Source organism: Rhinoderma darwinii, chromosome 1 (assembly GCF_050947455.1).
Source record: "Rhinoderma darwinii isolate aRhiDar2 chromosome 1, aRhiDar2.hap1, whole genome shotgun sequence".
Taxonomy (NCBI): Eukaryota; Metazoa; Chordata; class Amphibia; order Anura; family Rhinodermatidae; genus Rhinoderma; species Rhinoderma darwinii.
The window spans coordinates 287,944,968-287,952,582 of NC_134687.1; the positions used below are offsets into that span (position 1 = coordinate 287,944,968).

Consider the following 7,615-nt stretch of genomic DNA (forward strand, 5'->3'; position numbering starts at 1 on the left):
GTCCCGCACAACTCTGACAAAGGAGGGAGCCTCCCCCCATCCGACATTACCTGACATTATCTCGTGTCTTCAGAAGAGGACCAAATCAGAAACTGTTTCGTATTGACCGCTGGTAAAAATTCCGGGTTATCAAACAGCGGGCTAAGGAGCCCGGGTCTATGTGAAAGGCCCTTTCTAACCATCAGTCTGACCCACAAAGTGAGACAGTGCTGGGTTAGCAATGGCAGGGTCGCAAGCGCCGGCCTATAATCAGGAAGAATCCATGGCAACGATCTAAGTGAGAGCGTGACTATGGACTGCTCAATCTCTACCCACTGTTTCTTGGATCCATTATGAAACCAGTCCACCACCCTTGCGAGAACTGCGGCCTGATGATAAGTGGGCAAATACGGGAGTCCAGCTCCCCCCTTCAGTTTTGGACGGGACAATGACTTCAGATTAAGGCGCGGCCTCAAAGTGCCCCACACAAAGTTCCGAAAGGCTTTCTCCAATGCCTTAAAAAATGTTCCAGGGATTAATACTGGAAGAGCCTGAAACAGATATAAAAACCGAGGGAGGATGTCCATTTTGATAGCGTTTATGCGGCCAAACCATGAGAGTTGCGCTCGATCGTATGAATGTAGGTTTTTGAGAGTGGTTTGCAGTAAAGGCTGATAATTGAGAGTGTAAAGATCTACTAGGTCCCTAGGAATCTGGACTCCCAAATATTTAATTGACCTCGCCTGCCATTTAAAATTAAAGGATGACTTTAAGAGCTCCAGTGTCTCAGAAGATAAGGAAATGTTGAGTGCTTCAGTTTTCGTAAAGTTTACCTTAAAGTTGCTGACCTGGCCAAATACTTTGAATTCTCTAATGAGCACTGATAAGGAAATCACAGGGTTTGTCACAAAGAGCAGGAGATCATCGGCATATAAGGTCAATTTATGACAATCTCCGTCTATTCCTATCCCTGCTATATCTGGGGAATTACGGATAGCCACAGCTAAGTGCTCCATCGTGATGACATAAAGTAATGGTGACAGGGGGCATCCCTGTCTAGTGCCGTTGGCAATCGAGAATGTTGTTGAAAGTACCCCATTTGCCCTAACTCGTGCCGTAGGTGTCTGGTATAGGGACAATATCTTATCCACAATAATGGGGCCAAGCCCAACCTGGGTTAGTGCCGATTTCAAGAACCCCAATGTACCCGATCAAAGGCTTTTTCCGCATCAATCGATATTAAACAGGTGGGTAGAGACTTTTTCAGGACATAGGATATTAAGAGAGTGGTTTTATTGGTATTATCCCTCGCCTCTCTGTCTCGATCAAATCCCGCCTGATCTCCGTGGATACAACGTGGTAGGAGTGGGGCTAGTCTATTTGCAATGGCCTTAGAATAATGTTTTACATCCACATTTATCAGGGAGAATGGACGGTAATTAGAACAGGCAGAGGGATCTTTCCCTAGTTTGGGAATCACAGTAATGGTGGCCGCTAACGTTTGCGGAGTGAATGGCATGGAGGTTGTAACTGCGTTGTATACCTTAGTCATATAGGGAAGAAGTTTAGTTACAAAGGTCTTGTAGAAGGACGCCGGGAATCCATCCGGACCCGGACTTTTACCCGACGGAGCTTACTTTATGATTGCCTGTATTTTCGATTCCGAGAAGGCCTCCCCTAGCGAGGCCGTCTCGGTCTCCTCTATAGTCGGCAAAGCCGTCTGTGCAACATAGGAATCAATCCTCCATTGAAGGGCACTTGGAGACATATCTGCCAAAGGCCCCTTGAGGTTGTATAGGGCCTGATAGTAGTCCCTAAATGTATTAACAATGTCTTCTGGCTTATGTTTGACCTCACCCTGTGTCGTTTTTATCGCCGGTATAAAGGATTGAGGAGCCCGTGGGTGTAATGATCTAGCTAATGCCCTACCGCATTTATTGGAATGTTCGTAAGCGAAACGCCTCATCCGGTCTCGAAAAGACGCGTGTGCCTGGTCTAATAAATCTCTAAGCGAATTTCGAGCTTCTAGTAGCTCCGATAAAGTCTGGGGGTGTTGGGATTGTTTGTGAGTGGTCTCTAGAGTCCGTATCTGGGACAAGAGCTTTTCAATTTTGAAAGCCCGTTCCCTTTTTAGTCTCGAGCCTTGCTGTATAAATATACCTCTTAATACACTTTTCAACGCCTCCCACTGAACCGGCAGAGGAGTGGAGTCCACCTCATGATGATCCAGAAACTCTGAGATGGATCTATTAATAGCCGTTTGGCATACCGCATCCCTCAAAAGATGGGGGTTCAACCGCCAATGCCATTCCCGCTGTTTAGTGTCTGGGAGGGTAAGAGACAAGTAAACAGGCGCATGATCCGCCCAGATCATAGTTCCAATCTGAGACTTCGGGGACCAGGAAAGTAAATGATGACTAATAAGAAACAAATCTATCCTGCTGTACATGTCATGCACCGGAGAGTAAAAGGTGTAGTCCCGTGTTTGGGGGTTGAGAATCCGCCAAATGTCTACCATTTGCATGGCGAACAGCTTAGACTTAAGGGAAGCCAATTGAGAAGCAGAAATGGAGGATCTGCCCGAGGAGGAGTCTGCAACCCTGTCCATTGTGAAGTTAAAATCTCCTGCAGTTACCAAGAGACCTTCTGCAAATTTGGAGAGTTCCGTTAAATAAGTCCTGCATACGCGCACCTGGTCATGATTAGGGAGATACAAGTTCGCTACAGTGAACAGTCGCTCACAGATTGGAAGTTTCAGAAATACAAAGCGCCCCTGGGTATCATATTGGGTAGCAACAACCGAGACCGGAAGAGATTTATGTAAAGCGATACTCACTCCTCTGGATTTCGCCTCAGGGTTGGTACTATGGAACCACTGCGTATAGTATCGATGTTTCAGAGTGGGCACATGGTCGGTCCTGAAATGAGTCTCCTGCAAAAGTAAAATCTGGACACGTTGTTTGTGCATATGATGCAGAATTTGAGCACGTTTTTGCGGGGTATTAAATCCCTGAACATTTAATGAGCAACATTTTAAGGACTCCATCTGGGAAAGAGAAGGAGAGGGGTAAGAGGGAACAGGAGAAAGAAAGAGTCAGTGAACTAATGGATTGACTACAGACAGTGATCCAGCCCCAAAACTACTCTGTTTAGGGGAAAGAAGTTAATGTAAAGTGTTCAACCGAACACGCCCTAAATGTGGGTTTGACTGGACTATGGAAGAAGGAAGCTCCCGACCAACTCCCAAATGCCCGAAGCCTTGTATAGACACACATGTAAATTATCACATCGTCAAATAATAATGATCAAACAACCCGTACCTGGCTATTGTAGGCCTAGCACCAACTACCTCCATGGAGAGGAACTGCCCCCTATCAAAGATGCCATGTATCATATCTAAACGGCTCCCATTACCATACAGGAAAGGATATCAGCTGCTATTCTGACTAAACTGCTATTTATTCCAGGCTAGGGTCCTACCCAGGGGGGGGGGTTAACCCCGAAACCATCGTGGCGGAAATGTATATAGGCCATAAGCTCTGTCATCTCCCTCCCACCATATCCAAAGGGTCTGCAGACATGATGCGAGGTGTTCCATATAAACCCACCTGGCCAATTGCCAGGGAGGAGGTATGTACCCATGATCCCGACCTTGGGGCTCATTCTGATCTGTAATGAATACAACATAAATCCCCAATGTATTCCCCTTCCCCCACATCCCCAATGCAGCATATTAGGACAACAAAGAGTAACCCCAACCACTCCTTATTGGCGAAGCAGAATGTTGCAACATCTTATTCCAGCAATCTTGACCTGGTCGTAGCCGATATCGAGGTAGCAGCCATCTGTGCTTCTCCATAGACAATTCTGCGGGGCAGGCAAGTCCTGTAATATACCTGGCAGAGAGGTCATATCTCGGGACCCGAGGAACAGAGTCCAACATATGCGACCATGGCTATCATGACCGCTGCATAACTCAGTAAGGCACTATGGAGGCAGCCGGCGGCGCATCAAAGGAGCAACCTCAAGATTCCTGAGAGGCATGAGCGGGAGCTCCCGGGCCCTGCACTATTCTGTGTCTCACAGGGGTCAAGGAATGATCCATCCGATAATTACGTCTTGGCGTACGTTGCGGCATAGGAGGGAAATACGGCCAATCTGAGATGGAAATCTGTGGGAGATCCAGGGCAGCGAGGAAATCAGGGATATCTTCCGGAGAATAGACTGAATACATGGAGGATCCACAGCGCACTTGTAGTTGGAAGGGGTATCCCCATGAATACTGGATATCTTTTTCCCTAAGTGCGACAAGTAGGGGTCGTAAGGCTCTCCTTTTTGCCAGAGTGGAACGAGAAAGATCCACCAGTAATTGCACCGGAGCCCCATCAAAGTCCAGTGTACCCCTGTTACGAGCTTGCCTCATTATAGATTCTTTAAGTTGAAAAAAGTGGATTCTACACACCACGTCTCGCGGTCTGGCCAAATCCGTGCTTTTTGGACCCAGGGTGCGGTGAGCTCTATCAATTTCCACCGGGGAATCCGCAGGTCTTTCCAGCAACATGTTAAATATACCCTGTAACGTGTGAACGAGGTCCTGGGGCCCCATAGCTTCTGGGATACCCCTGACCCTGATATTGTTCCTCCTATTTCTGTTCTCTGCATCATCCGTCATATCAAACAGCATTTGTATATGTGCAGAGTGTTGATCCAATAAAATTTGCTGGGAGGCCTGATGCTGCTGAAACTTCTGTGTTTGCACCTCAATGGCTTCCACAGATTCATTAATATGGGTAATGTCCTCTTTCAAGGATCGGATCTCATTTTTGCAAACCGCTTCAAGGCGGGAAATATAACCCTCCATATCCCGTTTAGTGGTTTAGTGGGTATGGCCGCCATTTGTGCCGTTAGTGCCCGTAGCTCAGGGCCCATAATAAGTGCTGATGCTGGGTCAGAGGCTGACTCACCCCTCTGAGGCTCCGACGAGCTATCCTGCGGCTGGGCTTGAGGAGTTGTCTTTCCCAGAGGCGGCGTCCCTGAGGCGCCGATGCGGTCCGCCATATTGGAGAGACGGGCCGGAGATGCAGGCAGGCCCGGGTCCGAGAAATAATGAGTTATGCCGCTCCTCGTCCTTGTCTGGTCGCTTCTTGCGGGTGTCGGGGGTTTGGTGCGTGATCCCCTTCGCATTAGTGCGATGTGTGTCGCAATTAGACGCTGTTAATCGGGCTTGGGAGCAGTCAGGGAGCGGGAGCTCTTACACCACGCTTCTCACCAGCGCCATGTCCAGGCCACGCCCCTCGAGTTTAAATGCTTTAATCCATAGTCCTTTTTAATCGAGTGTGAAACAAAATCTAAACGACATAACAAAAAGTCAGCCGCACCACAAATTCCAAGACAGTCTCCCACACTGGTACTAGCGAGGCCTTAAGCTGTGTATCTTCTGCGATCTGTCGAAAGCAAGCACATCCAGCTTAGAATGGCCATTGACATTAAATGCTTTAATCTATAGTTCTTTTTAATCGATTGTGAAACAAAATCTAAACGACATAATAAAAAGTCAACCACACCACGGATTCCCAGACAGTCTCCAACACTAGTAGTAGCGAGGTCTTAAGCTGTGTAACTTCTGCGATCTGACGAGTGCAGAAACATTCAGCTTAGAATGGCCATTGACATTAAATGCTTTAATCCATAGTCCATTTTAATCGATTGTGAAACAAAATCTAAGCGACATAATAAAACGTCAACCGCACCACAGTTTCCCACACTGGTACTAGCGAGGCCTTAAGGTGTGTAACTTCTGCGATCTGACGAGAGCAGGCACATTCAGCTTAGAATAGCCATTGACATTAAATGCTTTAATCCATAGTGAAAAAATCTAAACGACATAATAAAAAGTCAACCGCACCACGGATTCCCAGACAGTCTCCCTCCCTGGAACTAGCGAGGCCTTTAGCTGTGTAACTACTGCGATCTGACAAAAGCAGGCACATTTAGCTTAGACTGGCCATTGACATTACATGCTTTAATCCATAGTCCTTTTTAATCGATTGTGAAACAAAATCTAAACGACATAATAAAAAGTCAACCACACCACGGATTCCCAGACAGTCTCCCACACTGGTACTAGCGAGGTCTTAAAGTGTTATTCTTCTGCGATTCGATGAGAAAAGGCACATTTCAGGTTAGAATGGCCATTAACTTTTAAAGCTTTAGTCTATTTTTATTTTTGATCGATTGTGAAACAAAATCTAAACAGCATAACAATAGGTCAACAGCACCATGGATTCCCAGACAGTCTCCCACATTGGTAACTTCTGCAATCTGACGAGAGCAGGCACAGCCAGCTTAGAATGGCCATTGCCATTAAATGCTTTAATCCATAGTCCTTTTTAATCGATTGTGAAACAAAATCTAAACGACATAATAAAAAGTCAACCGCACCACGTATTCCCAGACAGTCTCCCACACTGGTACTAGCGAGGCCTTAAGATGTGTAACTTCTGCGATCTGACGAGAGCAGGCACATTCAGCTTAGAATGGCCATTGACATTAAAGCCTTTAATCCATAGTCCTTTTTAATCGATTGTGAAACTAAATCTAAACTACATAATAAAAAGTCAACCGCACCACGGATTCCCGGACAGTATCTGTAGTGCAGTGCATTAGAGCTGTCAGCTACTCACTGACAGCAAGCAGGAACCACTAGCCTTCCATCAATGGCATAGCCGGACGCCATTGTTTGGTGTCTGGTTGCCATAGTCACCTTCGCCGGCCGCTATCGTGTAGCAGGCCGGCGATGGCAGCTTAACCCCTAAAAAGCCGCGTTCTCTATTGAACATGGCTTTTAAGGGGTTAATCAGCGGGGACACGGCGATCGGTCCCCGCTGTAGGAGCTGCGGCAGCTGCTGTATGAGACAGCAGCTGTCACAGCTCCTGTATGTGTCGGGAGGACGGCCGAAATGGCCGTTACTCCCGAGACGTACTATTGTCATGGAGCGCGAACGCTATGGTTACCATGACCTAATAGTACGTCCAGGAGCGGGAAGGGGTTAATCGACACAATTGCCAATTGCATATGGTGTAGGAACACTAAAAAATAGGAATTAGACCTACCGGTAATTGTATTTCCAGGAATCCATCATGACAGCACCACAGGAGGTTGCCCTATTGACCTCTGTATGGACAGGAAGACAGAGAGGTTAAAAGGCCCCTCCCACCACCCACTTGCCAGTGTTTTTAAATTACTACACCAGAATGGATGCAACCCTATTTTATTTCTAGGGATAATAACTGACATGTTAATTGCACAAATCAGAATTTCAATAAGGGTGGGATTGTAAGGGTGCTGTCATGATGGATTCCTGGAAATACAATTACCGGTAGGTCTAATTCCTATTTTCCAGTACATCCCTCATGACAGCACCACAGGAGCAATACCAGATTATAATGCTCAGGGCGGGACTACGGATTGGAGGACTTTCCGTCCAAAACTTAAATCCGTATCGGACAGAACATCGAGCCTATAATGTTGGCAAAATGTATGATGGCTTGACCAAGTGGCAGCTCTGCAGATTTGGTCCATAGAGGCTTCTCTTCTTTCTGCCCAGGATGCCGAAACTGCCCTCGTTGAATGGGC

The 7,615-nt window shown here is 46.8% G+C and overlaps 1 pseudogene; it reads right to left on the reverse strand.

Moving 5' to 3' along the window:
* Positions 1 to 6,408: 6,408 nt before the first annotated feature.
* LOC142736070 (5S ribosomal RNA) lies at positions 6,409 to 6,527 on the reverse strand (annotated as a pseudogene).
* Between the last annotated feature and the right edge of the window lie 1,088 nt (positions 6,528 to 7,615).